General features: G+C 52.8%; 1 protein-coding gene across 1 annotated transcript in view; it reads left to right on the forward strand.

The window, feature by feature from the left end:
- The window catches only part of B3galt5 (beta-1,3-galactosyltransferase 5), a 46,441-nt gene that overhangs the window by 17,388 nt on the left and 11,632 nt on the right, over positions 1-17,421 (forward strand). The window contains exon 2 of the mRNA XM_046439183.2: positions 16,762-16,918. The gene's annotated coding sequence lies outside the window, so the exon portion shown is untranslated. The remainder of the gene's footprint in view (positions 1-16,761; positions 16,919-17,421) is intronic.

Here is a 17,421-nt window from a genome sequence, read left to right on the forward strand (position 1 = left end):
AAAGGAGGACCCACTGGAAAGAACTAGAGGCCGTTTGTGTTATGTTCTGGCAAAGAAATTGTCTACATTTTGCCTGGGTCCTGAGACTTTCTGGGAGGCTGAATTTCAAAGAGATGGACAAATTAATCTGGTAAAGGAAATTTCAAAGGAGCTTTTAGCATTTAGGCCTAAGGATTGCTGTGGCTTTTAACCAAGTTTACTGTGATAACTAGGAGTAGAAAGCAGAGCAAAAAAATTTTTAAAAACATTCAATTTGGCCAGAAAAATTCATGTAAAACTGGGGCACAAGAAAGTGTGGTCACTGAAGACTTTATAGCCACTAAAGGGGTTCTAAGTACTTTACATATAGACATTTGGTAATTTGGCTTGAGGGCATCTCAGGAATTGGCAGGATCAACCCATTGTAGACTCAAGGGTATGAAAGTAAGAGTTCTCTTTGAGAAGAGAACATGGGAGCACCCTGCTTGCCTGGGGTGGGGGGTGTAGTGGGACTAGGAAGTTGTTTCATCATGCTCAGCCACCCAGGTTGTCGGAGGCCACAGTAGTCATGGTCCCAGGAGGCCTGGCTGCTGCTCAAGGTGGTGGCAGAACTTGGTGTCATCCACATGGTGCAGGAGTGCAGGATGCTGGAGGTAGCAGGCATGGAGGCTTCACTTGGATTTCAAAGGAAGGCCTGGGAGGCTGAGCAAAGGGTAGTAGGGTCAGAGTTCCTGCGGGCGGCCCCTGAGAGATGGATGCCTAAGATTTGAGTGCCGCAGTCTGGCTGGGCACAAATAACCGAGCCGCCACACAGCCTTGTAGGTTCACACAGCAACTCTTTATTCCCCAACTCTCACACTTCCCGGGAACACAGTGCCTCCAACGGGCTCCGCGCGCCAATTGTCTCAGAACCCCGCGAGAACTCAACGGGAACTCCGAAGTAGTGGGCTCCTCCCTAATTAGGCAGCAGGATCCACCCTAATCCCAGCAGGATCCGCCCTAATCCAGGAGCCGCCCTAATCCCAGAGCAGGGTCACCTTTCAACCATTCCCTCTAGCAAAATGCCAGGCATCATTCCGACTAAACTGTGGCTTTCAACATTTGAGAAGGAAGCCACTGTTGCAGTGGAGACCTGCAAGATGAAGAGATGCCAGTAAGGTGGACTGTGTGCTGAGGAAAGCCACAGAAACAAGCCGAGAGAGTCCATGTGAGCTGCACCCAGCCAGGCCACAGGGGTGAGCTTTGCAGCCTCGGGGAGAGGATGCCGTGGGTCCCGGGTGCTGAATGTGGAGCACCAGGCTTGTTTGCCCAGATGGAGTTTGGTCTTCCTTTGGTCTTATCCATTCTTTCTATGTGCCTTTCTCTCCTTTTTGGAGATGTTCACTCTGTGCCAATATATGAGTTATATGTGACTTGCTTTTGATGTTTCCCTGGGACTCGCAGAGTTTGCCTTTGAGTCCCAGATGAGACTTTGGACTTGGACTTGTGTCAATGCCTGAAGTGTTGAGCCTGTGGGGACCTTGGAGATGGACTAAGCATTTCTCACTGTGAGATGGGCATGATCTTTTGGTGGCCAGAGTGGAATGCTGTGGTTTAGATAAGAAGTGTTCTTCAAAAGCTCCTGTGTGAGAAAAGGTAAAAGCATTCAGAGGAGAAGTTATGAGATCATGAGAGCTTAGCCTGATCAGTGGATTAATCTGGATTATTTGGGTGGTAACTGTAGGCAGGTAGGTTTGGCTGGAGGAAGGAGGTTACCAGGGGTGAGCCTCTGGGTTTTCCCCCTGACATCTCACGCTCTCTCTGTTTTCTGGATTCATGAACTGAAGCATCCTCCACCACACCCTCTGCCATGACCTCTGCCTCACCCCAGGCCCCGGCTGTGGAGGGGACCCACCATGGACTGAACCTCTGAAGCCAGGAGCCAGAATAAACTTTTCCTCCTCTAAGTTGTTCTTGTCACGTTGTTGGGACACAGTGACGAAGAGCTGGCTAACACAGGTAGATGCTGGTCTTCACACCTATCAAAATTTCTAATCTATTTTTTTAATTAATTTTTACCTGCCTACAGTTACCACCCAGTTAATCCAGATTAATCCACTGATCAGGCTAAGCTCTCATGATCTCATAACTTCTCCTCTGAATGCTTTCACCTGTTTCTCACACAGGAGCTTTTGAAGAACACTTCTTATCTAAACCACTGACTTTAGATTCTCTCTGTGTGTCCTCCCGGGTTTCGCTGCCCTGTCCCTGAACTCTCCAAAGTCCGTCCCACCCAGACCTTGCTGGAGTTTTCCTTGGTCCTCCTAGCTCTGTCTTCCACACTGGCTCTGTCCTATTCTATTGGTGGCCTCTGCCCTGCTCAGAAATCTCTGTCCTCTCTGTCACCCTGTTCCTGTGTCTAGAACAGGCCAGCGTTCCTGAGAGATCAGGAGAAGAGGCCGTGGGTATTCCTGGGCTAACTCCTTCTGACTCAGTTGCTCCCTGACCTTTGTTGCATGGTTTCAGAGAAGGAATGGGGGTGGCTGGACGCAGGATTTCAGTGGGATTTCAGCAGGAGGCAGTCCAAGTGATGGCCGCAGGCTGTCTGTTCTGGAAGCTTGGTCTGGAATGGAAAGGAAGTAAGAGTGGGAAGGGTGATTGAGGAAGGGTCTCATCCATTCCTCAGTCAGGTCAGGTGATTGAGGAGGGGTATTTAAAACACTTGCAGGGAGGGAATTTCTGTTTTGCAATAACTCTGAAAGCAGAAATGCCGTAGGACGTGGCTGTCATCAACAGGAAAACCTGTGCCGTTTACATTGCTCTCTGTTCATCCATATTGTCATTGGAACAGATGAGGAAGGTGTCAGCCTCCCGCCAGTCACAAACCTGGATCCCAGAGGATGGGCTTGAGGATCCTTCTGAGGCCAGGGACGGAGGTGTCCTCCTGGGGAGGAAGGAATGCGTGGGCAGGGCCCGGGAGCTCAGTGGTTCTGGGAGGCTCTGGCCTTCACTTCACAGGTACAGAGGCTGAAACTGTCCATTTCAGATGATTTATTCAGCAAGTATCTGCGCACCTTCCTGGCTTCCGTCCCACTGAGCTAGGTCCTGGGCTTCCTGGACTCCTGAGGATGGGTAGAAGGCAGATACAATATCCCGTCCTTCTAGACCATTTCTTTCCTGACTCAGAGGTGGCCACTGGGAAGTGGCCATTGTGCTTTTCTGTTAGTGGGCTGAGTGGGCTCTGCCGTAGCAGGAGTGTTTGTCCTGGATCATCTAGGGGGGCCAGTGATATGGACAGCTTCCTCCTTGAAGTTCTGAGGGTGGCTTTGCCCAGCTGTTGCACCTTGATGCCTTGGTCATAGGGAGTCACGAAACTAGGGGTTCAAGGGGGAAAGGAATTTCTGTCGTAGAGTCACAAACTGCGGTACCCCCAAGTGCAAGAGGGAAAGGTCAGTTGAAATTTGTGCAGTTGTTATATGCAATGACACTGACTTTCCTTCAAGGTGAGTTCAAGGTGGTTAGCAGAATATTGCTGTGGGGGCACTTTGACAAGTCCTAGGCTGTGAACTGGGTACCAGCGTCTGTAGCCTGCACAATATTTATGCACAAGTGGCAATTATGAAATTGGTTTTCTATTAGCATTTGCTTTCTTTCTTTTTTTCTTTTAAACTATTTGTTTAGTTGTAGATGGACACTTTATTTGTTTCTATGTGGTGCTGAGAATTGAACCCAGTGCCTCACATGTACTAGGCAAGGGCTGTACAGCCCCAGCCCCAGCCCCAGCCTTTGCTTTCTTAAGAGGACTATAGAAACATCCCTGAAGCCCTTTGGTGTGAACCTAACCGAAGTCCTTGCCATCTTGTGGGTGAAGGAGTCCTTCAGTGATCCTGGTTTCTTCCTGTAATGATGTAGAAATCCCTTTCTCAGAATGGAACTTTTTGTTCTAGAATCAAGATTCCAAGTGTGCAAATGTGTTGATTTAAGGTAGGAACCGTTGACATTTGAGAGCTTCTTCCTGCTTTAAAAATTGCTTTCAAATATGTTTGTTTTATTTTTTGCCCTCTAGGCAATCCTGTGTTTTAAGTATTACCTTCCGTGTTTTCTGTTTGAGGAAACAGAAGCTCAGGGCCTGATTCAAGTCAAATGGTTTTGAATGGAGTTGGTGGTGGACCCCTGGGCATGGGGTTAGATCTTTATAATCAGTGGGCAGGGCTGACTGCGCAGGGCTACCTGGGTGTGTCGGTGGCTTTCAGCTCCTTTGAACCACAGTAAATCCCTTCTGTGTGGTGAATTGGCGTTCACCTCTGGCCACACCCCTCTTTGCCTTCACTGGTCCCTGTGCTGTCTGATGTCTAATTTTCCAGCATCTGGTCTTATTAAGTTGACTTTAAGATACAATAATGGAATTGTGGCACAGGCTTTGAAAAAGTCACGCTTGGTTGCTGTCCTGAGAAGTGGAAGAAGGTTGGAAATGGAGGACAATGAGAAAGGAATGTGGGTGTGAGCTCCTGGGGTTGGATGGGAGGAAGGGGCTGGCCAGAGGGTGGGAGAATTTGGGGAGCAGGGGAAATTTAGGGACATGGCTGTCTGCCAGATGCCATTTATCACTCAGTTGGCTGCATTGGCCACCACTGGTTGCGACGGTTGGCTCCGCCTGCCCAGGGCTGCCTTCTGGGCCCTGAGCTATCCAGGTCCTGGCTGTTGTGCTGTTGACCACACACATCTGCAGACGAAGGCCTGGCTTGGCCGGGTTGGAAGTCTGAGTCTCTTGGCGATGCCCGGCTCAGATTTGAATCTGGCCCAGCAGAGGTCTCTAGGTTCAAGGTCAACGTCTTGGGCTCTGTCTCAGACTGGGACTGTACCTTCTGTTTTCTCTTAATTTGTCCCAACAATTAGGATAGGACATTTTATGCTGTGGACCCGAGGAAGGGCTTCTGAGAATTCCACCTGTGGGGGTGACCTGTCATGTGCCACAGCAGTCAAATACCAGGATGTTTACAGCTGGGCAGGTTCTGCTCAATGTCTCCAAGTTTCAGTGACTTATCTTTAAAGTCAGGGTGGAAATGACCCATGGAGTCACTGTGAAGATCATTGAGAAAGTGCCTTTAAAATACTTAATGGTGCTTAAGGTATAGGAATGACTCCATTACAGAGATACCAACTTTCTTAAATGATTGATAGAACGAAGATCTCAGGGATAAAAACAACGAGAGACCATGCCCTGGCCCAGAGAGGTGAGAGAGGGTGTGGAGCTTAGAACCCACGAGAACCGCAGCTCTGCTGGGGGACTCTGATGGAGGAACTGAGCAAAGAGATGTGCCTCTGGTCAGGAGAAGACAGGACGGAGGGAAGACAGAGGTCCTGACCCCTCCTGACTCTGGCCAGCCCCAGGACCAGCATCATGGAGGATGGCCCCCTGGGGTTAGAGAAGGCATGGCCCATGTCCCTGAGGGGCTGTGGGCACACCCGCTTTTGACAATTCCCTTTCTTCAGCCAGGGTTCTTGGCCCAACCAGCTCCTCCTCCTCTGTAGAATTGTGGGATCCTGGAATCAAAACTTCCCAAGAGGCCCCCACTCATCCACTGTCTTCCTACGGAGGCGAGGAGGTCTGAGTGGCCTTGGGTGGTTGCTTGCTGCAATTTTGCATCTTTAGGTGCCTGTGGAGAAAGGCACCTTCCTGCCGGGTCTGCACTTCTCAGTTCCTGGAGACTGGGGATCTGATAGCACACAGAGCGTGCCCAGGAGGCGGGTGGAAGGCCTTCCGGGCTCCCACAGTGTCAAAGCTGTGTAGCTGGCCCACTTGTCCTCCTGAATGGAACCGGCTCTTTCTCATTCAGTGACTATCTCCTGCAGGTGTCTTCTCACTAGTGCCTGTGTTCCTCGGGAGAGCCTTCCCTCGAGGGCCTGTATTACACTGCCCTCCATCTCTGGAATGGTCACTGTGGGACTGAGTGCCCAGGGACCGGCACGTACTTTCCAAATTACACTTTGAAAGGGTGCTGTGGCAGGACGTCTCACTTTATGTCTGTTGTCATCAAGGTGGCCCTAGCAACCAGGGGAGGATCATGTTTGTGAGGAGCAAGTAACGTGGTGGAGAGGACTGGGTTCTTCCCACCTGGACAGCTGCCCCTGGTGAACAAGCACCCTCAGGTTGGTTTGGTTTGTGTCCAAGCGTCTGGCCACTGTAAATAGTTGGCTCCATGTGATTTCTGGGTCCATATCTGTGTGGGCTTTGATGTGAGCAGAGGCCAGCGATATTTCCTAGATGTGCTCCTGCTCAGAGTCTCTGCTGGCCACCAGGCAGGCTGGGGGAACCAGGTCATGACTTCAGATGGACACTTGTTTGCTGAACCCAACTGTTCCAGCCAAATTCACACAGATGTGACAACCTTTGAGAAATGCCACCTGCCAAGGCAGGTGCCAAGCAAAAGGCAAAAATAATAGTCCCCTTCAACCCAACTGTCCTGATGGGCAGGTCACTTGTCAGTGTTGTGTACTCTGTTAAGCACAAGTAAGACACGCCTTCCCAGGAAAATTCTGGGCTCAGGTGCTGATCCTGTGGGTGCCCAGTACACAGTGGGGGCGGTAGAGCTGCGTTTTATGCTCGCTTCTTGCTCAGCTGGAGTAAAGAGCCTTTGAAAACATGTCTTTCAAGGATTCTGTGTGCTTTTCATGATTCCGTTTTCAAGAGAGAGCAGAGAAAGGGCCTGGTGAGACAAAAGAGCCCCCTGCTCTTGCGGGAAGCCGGCAGCTGCCTCTGCGGCTGGGCACAGGCTCTGAAGGCTGCTGGTGCCCCTCGCCCCCATTGCCTGCCCGCGTCCTCTGTGCCAACAGCAGGGGCGAAGCTTGGGCAGGGTGTCCCCTCCACTGGACTTGGGCCAGGTTCCCTTTCTTCTCGGAAACCATTGACCTCTTAAGAGACATGCAGAAATCACGAATGCCCAACACGCTGAGCGTGGCTGTGCGACCGCTTGGCCCTGAGCAGAGGCCCAGGAGCCCAGTGTGGGTTTCCACGAGGGGACACTCCACGTCTCTACGGTGCATCATTTGGCTTCTGCAGGCATCTGTGCATTCAAAACTCTCCGCCTGGCTTCTGTGGGCCAGTCCTGTGTGCCGGCAGACATTACCATGGTGGAAATAGAGAAAGCAGGCCTCGGGTGACCACCCAAGGGGACGGTGGGTGAAGACTAAGGAAGCGCCATCCCAGGAGTTGGGTGAGGATGGTGCAGCGGACGCCCTGGGCGCCCTGGGCATGAAGGAGCTGGCAGGGAAGGAGAGCTAGCTGAGCAGAAGGCCCCAGAAGATGGCCGACGGGGCGGGAAGAACATGGCCAAGGTCAGGGAACAGGTGTAGCCCGAGGGCAGGGGGGGAGGTCACCTGGAGCAGAGGAGGGGACAACGTGAGCCAAGAGAGCGTGGGCTGTCATCTTAAAGATTGCCAAACTTCTGAAGAGTTTAAGCCGGTGGAGTTGGGACGGTTCCACGCAGGGCAGTTGGAAGCTGGGTCTCCTTGTCCTGCTGCCTAAGGAGGGCACCTCCCGTTGCTGGAGTCTGGGTTGGCCTGCTCCCTGGTCTACCCCTCTGTTCCTTCCCCTGAGCCTGTGGCTCTACACCGAATCCCTGTCACCTCCGAGTGTCTTATGGGACCCGACTCAAGCAGCCCAACGTCTGCGGCTCTCTGATGAAAACCATGAGACTCCAGACTAATCTGGGAGGTGTTCTTTAAGAGGAAGCTTGGGTTTTTGTTTTTAAGGTGTTTTATTTGTGGCTCAAGACACCCCCTTTGTTTTATCAGACCGGGGGGACCAAAGAGCTTTTACAAAACGTTCATATTCTTCTAACGTGGTTGGTTGTACAGAATTATTAGTAACCCTGCTAATGACATTCTGCTGATCCTTTTTTGCTGTGTTATTAGTTTGGTTTTTTGTTTTTAGTCAGAAGAAACACCCCACTACTTTGATTCTTGGCTTATTGGCGTGATTAAAGCATGTTTTCTGAAAAATCCCATTGTGGATCGACCTTTCTAAATCTACGGGCATCGTGTTTTTTAGGGGGGATACTGGGGATTGAACCCAGGGACACTCCACCACTGAGCCACAACTCCAGCCCTATTTTGTATTTTATTTAGAGACAGAGTCTCACTGAGTTGCTTAGGGCCTTGCTGTTGCTGAGGCTGGCTTTGAACTCGCGATCCTCCTGCCTCAGCCTCCTGAGCCACTGGGATTGCAGGTGTGCACCACTGTGCCTGACCTGGACACCACTTTTTTTCCTTTTAACACTATGCATAAAATTGTGCAGTAACCTTGTTCACTGTTATTTGGGTCATTCAGAAAAGAATACTTCAGGTTTATCAGGTTTCAGATAAATGCTGAGTTATGTTCTTGGCCGCTCATGAGTTGGGAGTTGCAAGTAAAGGCACCTGGAAAATGGAGAAAGCTTCAGCCCAGGGTCAGTTGCAGCGAGGACGGAGCCTGTACTCTGTACAGCACACTCATGGAATCCAGTCCAGGGCCAGGTGAGGGTACTTTCTCGTGTTCAGGAGAGAACACGAAACTGTAAGGCCAAGTGTAGCTCCCCAGTAGGAGGGGTCAGGGGAGGTGAGTTGGCCTCCAGACCCTTGAGGGAAATCCAAGGAGATGTCCTTGAGGAGTGACCAGGACTGAGCGCAGAGTAGGTGCGCAACAGACTGAATTGTGTTCCCCCTAAATTCACCGGCTGAAGCCCTAACTAACCCCTGAAGGGATGGAATTTAGAGAGGGGCCTCTGGGAGGTGAGTAGATAGAGATCATGCGGTGGGGCCCCTGCAAAGGGATTAGTGCCCTTGTAAGAAGAGCTCTCTCTGTGCCATGTGAGGAGACAACAAGGAGACACCGCCCTCCCAGAGCCCGGCCATGCGGTATCTTGATCTCAGACTCCAGCTTCTGGAATTGCAAGGGAGTAAATCTGTTGCATAAGCCACCCAGGCTATGATATTTTGTCACAGCATTCCCAACAGAGTAGGACATTCCTTAAGAGACTGTCCCTCTCTAGATTCCCAGATTCTGCGAACAATACTGTTTGCGTGAGTCTCTGGCCCTCTTCTTCACTGTTGGATTGATTGGAGATGGCACGATCGAAGATGAGAGGCCATTCCTGTCGCCTGGCTGCAGAGAGACGGATGCTGGACTTAGGGGCCTCTAAGCCCTGATAAGGACTGTGGGCCCCTGGTGTCCTCAGCCAAGGTCCCAGCTGCTCATGAGTTGTTCCAGATTCCCCACCTCTGCCTATCAGCCTCCTGAGCGCAGCTGCCCTTGAACATCCAGGCAGGAGCCCCCTCTGTTCTCTCCCTGCCCTGCTGAGGAGAAACCAGAGCTGGACAGTAAATGGTCAAGCAGATTTCATTCAGTCGAGGAAGAGACCTCCGCAGGGAATGGGGCTCCCTTCTCCAGGCAGCGTGGACCTGTTGGGGAGCAGCGAGGGGGCTGCTGCTGGGGTTATGAGGACACGCAGGGGCTGTTCAGCCAGAGATGATTCTGGCTGAAGGCAGGCTGGGGATACCAGAGATGGGGTGGGGGATCCTGGCTAAACCAACGTAGCAGGCTCAACACCAGGAATTCACCACTTCACAGAAGCTGGGGGCTGAGGCGTTGGCTGGGTGGATCCTTCAGGGGGAATCTGCCGCAGGCTGTCTCCTCCCTGAGGGCGTTTTGTTGGCCACCCCTGGTGTTCCCTGGCTTGTGGACACATCCCTTGGTCTCTGCTCTCATGTTCCCAGGATGTTCTCTCTGTGTGCAAGTCTGTGTCCAAATTTCTCCTTTTCGTGAGGATGAGCTCTTTCTGAGGTATTAGACTTGAGGGGATTAGACTTGAGCATGCGAATTTTTAGCGGGTGGATGGCCACAGTTGAACAGGTGCTGAGCCACAGTAGTGGAGCCCATGACTTTGTCACAGAAAGAAATCACCCGAGTTACCCACCGGGCTCTACTGCGACTGCAAACCCAGTGGCTGAGGCGGGAGGATGGCAAGTTCAAAGCCAGCCTCAGCAACTTAGCAAGGCCCGAAAGCAATTTACTGAGACCCTGACTCTAAATAAAAACATGTAAAAAAAAGGGTTGGGGGTGTGGCTTAGTGGTCGAGTGCCCCGGGGTTCAACACCCCCCCCCCCACACACACACCTCATGGTGGTGTGACATCCCCAGTGTGGGTGGGGCTCCTCCTACCTTCCAAGCTCAGGCCGTTTCTACTGGACACAGAGCTGAAAACGATTATCAGATGTTGTGGTGGAGAAGTGCATCTGCCAGTCTGGGGCACCTTTGAAAACATTTCGGTCAGTTTATTTCAACAGGGCCGATTGTCTTGGTACTCCTGGGTCTCATTCCATGTGTGTGAACACAGGGGGAGTTCACAGGATGTAGCCAATAAGGAGGATGTTTGTTGGGGGCTGGGGCTCCTTAACTGGCTCTGGGAAGAACTCACCTCCTGCAGCAAGCTGAGGGAATCCCAGTGGGCCCTGAGGAGGGTCACTGTCCTCTGAGGGGCAGGTGCCCACCAGGTTGGCCCTCCTTCCGTGTGTGCACCGGATCTTAGCTGAGACCTGAAATGTGCGCAGACAGCCAGGAGCGAGGCGCCCTGAGAAACCCGGAGACCACGCTCCCTTCTCCTCTGGGTCCCACCCATTTCACAGGAAGTGCTCCCCCTACGTGTCTGCTAACAGAAAGGGTGGTGGCCACGTTGGCTCTGGTGAGGCGGAACTTGAGGGCAGAGGGCCCAGCTGACATTAACAAGTGTCACCACACTTCTTTGGCTGTCAGTCATGACAGAACTAATTACTGTCACCATGGCAGTGCTCCCTGACTGCCCCAGTGTGGAGACGAGGACATAGGTGCAGAGTGCTGGGGACATGTCAGAGTGAGCCGGGATGTGAACAGTCTTCTGATCCCAATTCCTCCTGCTTTCCATCTTAGCAGCTGCCTGACATGACCAAGGGGACTCCTGCACCTGCTCTGCTGCTTGAGAGCTGGTATCAGTGGGCATCAGGTGCTGACGATGACTTGATCTGACAGTGGGATACTGTCATGGTGCAAACCTCACCATGTGGTCAGGGATGCTGCCTTCCATCTCTGGCCAGCTGATTTGTCAAAGCAGCCACCAGTGCTTGAGTGGACAGGGTTTCATTTCATGGGGCCTGTTCTGTTTGAAGTGCATTACCAAACAAATCAGATTTGTGGTCAAGTAAATTTGGGCAATTCTGTAAAAGATGTCACCTGTTATGAGATTTATTTTCAATTAAACGAAACGTGTTAATGAGGTTTATACGTACAGCAAAGCAGCGCGTCCTAGCTGATGGCTAAGCACGTCCTCGATGATGATCCCTGTGCTCCTCCCAGTCCCCCCAAGGTAACCCCTCCTCTGACCCCCTCCAGGGGGCGGGTTGCCTGGTTTTGACTTTAGGTGGGATCTCTGCGTGCTTTCTCTGCCAGGCCTAGCTCTTCACTCAACACAGGGCTCCTCGGGGACTAACAGCGTGGTGTCAGTGGCCTGTGTCTGTGTGCCTCTCATTTCACTCACCCAGCCTGCCAGGGATGGGAACTTCTCGATGACACTTGTGTTGTGTAGCAGTTCGTTGCCTCTCGGCTCCATTCACCCTTTTCTGGTGATGGAGAAAGTGGATCTGGGCCCTTTGAATGTTTTCCCTGTGTGGTCCACCCTGCGGCTGGTTGGCACAGGGTACTAGAGAAGTAGGGGAGAGTTTTCCCCTCCTGGTCCAGGGCCCTGGCTTAGCAGGCAGCAGCACCTAGCAGAGAGCGCCTCCCCCAGGGACGCCCCCTGGTGGTTTTGTAGCAGAGCCCACCTGCCAAACAGCATTCCCGGGCCACCAAAGAGGGCAGGTGCCTGGTGAGTTGCAGAGGTTGGAGGTCAAGTGCTCTGCTGATGTGGCTCCACAGGGACTTTCCCTCCCCGTCATTGGAGTGGATGTGCCTGTCCAGCAAGCCCCGGGGCTCAGCCTGCGGTTGGGGGGCTTTTCCTTGGGGGCTTGATTTCAGCCCTGGGGCCAGTGGCTTCTTCCTGTGTACTTTAGAGTTCTCTGTGCTTTTTTTTTACTGTTGATCTCTTATTACTCAAATCCTTTATTAGAGTAAACAATTCCCTTTTCAAATGACTGTGTGGTCTCTCTCTCCTGTTCAGGCCCAGACTCAAGGAACTATTTTTGGAAAGTAGGAGCCATGTTGCTGTGAACGACTCCACCGTGTCTCTGGGTGGACATGGGCAGTGTAGGCCTGGTTGCTGGGTCACAGCACTTAGGTCCACTGCTAAAAAGGACACGGCCCTACACAGCGCTGTCTTACTGCCCATGCCCGCGGGTGCGGAAATAGACCCCACTGCTTCATGTTCTTGGCAGCACTTGGAGTTGTCTCCAGTTTCATTTTGGTCATGCTCATGGGTGACAGTGGTGTTTCAAGATTGCTTTGTTTGCCTTTCCCTGATGACTTGTGGTGCTGACCTTTCTTGGGCATGTGACTGTTTGGGTATCTTCTTTTTGTGAAATATCTGTTCACAATTTATTTTTGTAAAATGGTGGGTGTTTTGCTCCTTTTCTTAGTGATTTGTAGAGATCCTCTACATGTTTGGATAGTTGTCCTGTGTCAGATGTAGGGGTAGCACATGTATCATCCCAGCCTGGGGTGTGTGTGTATGTGTGTGTGTGTGTGTGTGTCCTGTTTAAAATTAATGAACCGGTCCAAGATCAGAGAGTGTTTCTTCCAGAAGTCTTACTGTCATACCTTTCAGCTTTAGTTATATAACCTCTCTGGGTTTGATTGTTTCGTGTGGCATTAAGCCCATCTCTCCCTACATGGACATCCAGTTGCCCCTACGCTCTACTGAAAGATGGCTCCTTTTGTTATTGTGATGTGTTGTTTGTCAGGAGAAACGTATGAGGGGGTCTGGGGACCCCGCGTGGGAGTGGGTCCTCTAGTGTAGATCTTTGCCTATCCCTCTGACAGTTTTCTTAGAGAGGTCGGATGCTTGCGTCCCTTGTAAAGCAAGCTGTTGGACTCTGCTAATGACAGGTAGATAGCCTTGACTTTCATCCGAGCAGCTTAGAAGTACCCCCTGGGCTGTGTGGCTAGGGACTCCGCCTCCCGCCTCTGCCCGCTCTTCGGTGGTATGTGGGTGGCTTCCGACTCCTCTTCGTGATTGGCACTTCTTCTGTAAGCACTCAGAGAACCTTTGCCACCTCGACATCCCAGGCTGCCCTTGAACATCCTTGACAGCTGCCCAGGAGAGGCGGGGGCTCCCTGCACGCACCGGAGCGCGCCAGGGCCCACAGGCCACGTGCACTCAAAAGGCTTTATACGGGAATTGGCCACACAGCTGTGGAGGCTGGAAAGTGCCCAGGCCTGCTGTCAGCACGCTGGAGGTCCAGCTGATGGTGTAGGTTCCAGTCCCAAGGCCACCAGCCTGAGATAGAGCACAGCTGACGTTTCCCTTCAGCTCTGAGGCAGGAAGGGCCTGATGGAGCGCCAGCTCCTGGCAGGAGGGAGTCCCTCACTGGGGAGGCCTGTCCTTTTGTCCTCCTCCGGCCCTCAGCTGAGTGATGGATGCCACCACCCCCACTGGGAGGGCCATCTGCTCCCCTGCGTCCACCAATTCAAATGCCATCTCACCCTCACACTCCTCCCGGACCTGGCCGTAGGTAATGTGTGACCCAACATCCTGGCCGGGTCATACAAAATTGATAACAGAAAATTAACCATCACACCACAGAGTTGCACAGCCTCCTGACCCTCTGGGGCCGAGTCCAGCAGCAGGGAGCTGGACGTCAGGCTGGGGTTGCCACCATGTGGACCTGGGCCACTCTGAGGGTCTCACTGAGCACCGCTGCTCTGTGATTGCTTGGGGGGGGGCACTGGGGTGGCCTGCTGTGGCTCACCCTTGGAGAGTCCTTCCCCTTGCTTGATCCCAGGGGCAGACCCAGGGTTCACAGTGTCTGCAGCCTAACAACTCGGGCAGAGGGCCATCTTCTTTAAAAAAGAAAACGGTGGTGGCCAGCAGCCCTGGGCCTCGGCTTCCCTAATCTCATGGAAAATGGACCTCCAGCCTGTCTTTCCTCTGTAAGGCCCAGGCTAGCCTCGTGATTGGACTTGGCTGTGTGCTCTGCACAATGGACCTCTTCCCTTCAGATCTAAGAGGTGACGCCCCACCCTTCTTGAATGGAACTTTCCAGACCACCCTCTGGTCTTCTAGTCCTTGACCATGTGGTCTTCCCATCCCTCTATCTCTGTGGACTGTAGCTGTAGGTCAGGCTTAAGGCTGGGTCTCCCCATCAGGCCTGGGAGGGTGCTGGACCCTCCTCCATGTGCTGTGGGGTTAGGACGCTGACTTCAGGGTTCCCTTCAGATAGCCCTTCCCTGACCTCACACAGCCCTCTGGGGCATAGGAGAGGTGCAAGACACGCCCCTGCCCTCCAGGCTTGCCCTCCAGGCACTCCCAGAGGGCACAGTGCTCCAGAGGCCAGCAGGTGGGAGCGGGGGCTGCTTTTGCGTGTGATTCCTGGGCGAGCTGAGGCTCTGGATGTGCTCACAGGTTACAGAGCAGAGCCTGGACGCACAACCTGCTGGGGGGACTGTGCCTACGTTTCTGGCTGGCCAGGCTCACAGCCCCATCCAGGTGTGCTTCAAAGTGAGGCTTCCCTAGCAGACTTGGCTACTGTTCATGGCTGTGTCCCAGGTAAGGCGGAGTGGCGTTATGCTCTGGTCCCCTGCCTCCCAGCCAGCCCGGGATCGGCCCTCTGGAGGCACACACTGCTCCTCCCAGAAGCTGCAGTTTCAGTGCTAACTCTGTGCCTCCCCGAATCCACTTGTTAGCAGAAGCTCTGTCCTTGTTCCTGATGCCAATCCAATAATGAGAACACGGTTTTGAGAAAAGGGGAAAAGAAGTTTTATTTCTTGGCTAGTAAAGGAGAAACACAGGGGACATCTGTCCCAGAGCTGTGACTCTGCCCATCAGGGGGAGCAGAGGGCTTTTAAAGGGGTGCATCAAAGACTGCATTCCAGGTGTGCTGGGCCAGGGGTCCTCACTCCATCGTGGCCCCGAGAGAGAGCCGTTTCTGAGATGTGCTGCCGGGCCAGTCCCGAGGTCCGAATTACTTTATCCCCCTGGTGTGTGGATGAAACTTCTTTTTCCCTCTTCTCAAAACCATGTTCTCCCCTAGAAATAAGGGTGATCTTGTTTTCCCCAAGGTTAGGGCGGGGGGGGGTGTGGAGAGGAGAGAGTCAACCAACACACACAACTGCTGTCAGTTTTAAAATAATCTGCAGTGGCAGAGCAACAGGGGCCATGCCCCAGCACAAGGGACCCCTGTTGCACACCCTCAGTGGAAGGCTGGGTACCTGGTCCTCAATCAAAGATGCAGGTGCTTTGTAAATGGGATCTCCAGCTATAACTTTGGAGGTGATTTCTGGGTCACTCCACTTTAGGCAGAAAAAATATCCCAGCTGCTCGTGGAAACAGAGGACTCCGCTGAGCTCTGGCCAGTTGGGCTTGGCACCCACCCTGACCCCAGGATGCCATCTGATACCCAGCCAGAAGCCAGTGCAGTGAGGGGCATGACTGTCCGTCCTTGGGAACTCAGATCCACAGGAAGGGTCTTGAGAAAAGGTCCACTGGCGATGACAGCCTAAGGGTCACCATTGAAGCCACCTGCTGAGTAGAGCCAGTTATCCAAGAAGGAAGCAAAGTAGAAAAGCCCCCCCCCCCCACCTCGCGTTTGGTTTTATGTTTCTCCCTAAAGTGTAGGGGGGATGCGGTCAGGTCCCCACCCCAATGACCTACATATCCTGGCCATGCAGGTGGATGATCTCACAAAGAAAGACAGACAGAAAGGGGGCACTCCCGCATCCCGGGGCACGCAGCAGACCGCTTCCTGCTTCCCTTTGTCTCTGGCAGGGATTCCTCTTGGGTCACCGGGGCCTCCAGCTGGACAGGGACTCGGTGTCCTCTGAGCAGAACAGGAGCTTGGCCAAGTCTGCCTCAGGAGAAGTTCCCTGAAGAGTGAGCTGGTTCCAGAAGGCTCTATGATTGATTTATTGGTTTCATTTTTTTTTTGGTACCGGAGATAACCCAGGGTTGTTGAACACCGAGCCACACCCCCTGTCCTTTTCTGTATTTTATGTAGAGACAGGGTCTTTCTCAGTTGCTTAGGGCCTCGATAAGTTGTTGAGGCTTTGAACTTGTGATCCTCCTGCCTCAGCCTCCCGAGCTGCTGGGATTTCAGCTTCATTTCTTTTAGAGTGAGTGTATTTAGAGTTTTGACTTAATGAAATTTTGAGGTACTCTGTGGCATCAAAATGACTCCCCACCGTTTCAGTCCACCAGCTTCTTTTCTTGATGGCCCTCTGGCCTCTCACTCAAGATGATGTTTTTTTAAGTCATAGCCTCTGAATTGGGGATTGATGGATTTCTCACCTCTGTTAAATTCTTGAAGCATCAGCCATACACTCTGCTCCACAGATAAGGTAAAGTGTTAGAAGCTGGACTACAGTTCACCAGGCCTCGGTTGGAAAGCTGTGAGGAGCCATCCATTAGACCTGGAAGGATGCGCAGCCATCTGCACGCCGTTACTGTTGACGGGCGGATGGGTGGTGGGCTTTGTTGGTTTCAGCTGTACCCATTCCACAGGCGATCACAGTGAGGTGGGAGTGAGTGGGGTGCACATGCTCAGGGTCACACAGGTAGGTGACAAAGTGGGACTACAGATACAGCAAGCCGTGAGGACCTGCCGGTGAGGCGTGGGTGACTTGAACACTGTTTTTTTTTTTCCTAGTGATTGCTGAGAGACCGAGTCATCCTTTTGACAAACGAGTCAATCCCGGCACTGGGCTGCGTGGAAAGTCGTCCGGACAGCGCTTCATGATGGATTTCCTCTTGGCTTCTGCCCCGTGACTCTGCTTTCAAACCAGAGATTCTCCGACCCAGCGAACGTGAGTTCCCTGCTTTCTTCATGTTATAATGTCAACATGCACCATCCCGAACTCGGGAACAGCAGAGACCAGGGGGAGAAGAGGAGAGAAAACCAGATAGGAGATGTGAAAAGGCAGCGTAAGAAAACGAATCGCAACCCCCTCCCCGAATCCCGGGTAGTGTGCTCCTCAGACGCAGATGGGTGTCCTCTGGGAGTGGGTGGCTAGGTAGAGGAGGCGGTACCCAGTGCCCGCGTCCAGGCGTGGGCGTGTGGTTCCCAGTCCTGCAAGCTACTTCCCACCCGGGGTAGCGGGGGCAAGGCTGAAGACCTGCTGAGGACCTGGTCCCAACACCTTGGACACAAACCCCTGACTCCCGGAGGCAAAGGGCTGGCCAGCTGCAGAGCTGGACCTCTGCCCAGTGCCCTGCGCTCTCTGTCCGGTGCCCTGAGGCCGGAGTTGCAGGCAGTCCTTGTGCCTGTGTGTTTACATGCTGCCCCTCCTCTGGAAGCAGCGGGATTCCA

The sequence above is a fragment of the Marmota monax genome, unplaced genomic scaffold (assembly GCF_021218885.2).
Source record: "Marmota monax isolate L192 unplaced genomic scaffold, Marmota_monax_Labrador192_F-V1.1 WCK01_AAM20220418_F8-fsc00125, whole genome shotgun sequence".
Lineage (NCBI taxonomy): Eukaryota > Metazoa > Chordata > Mammalia > Rodentia > Sciuridae > Marmota > Marmota monax.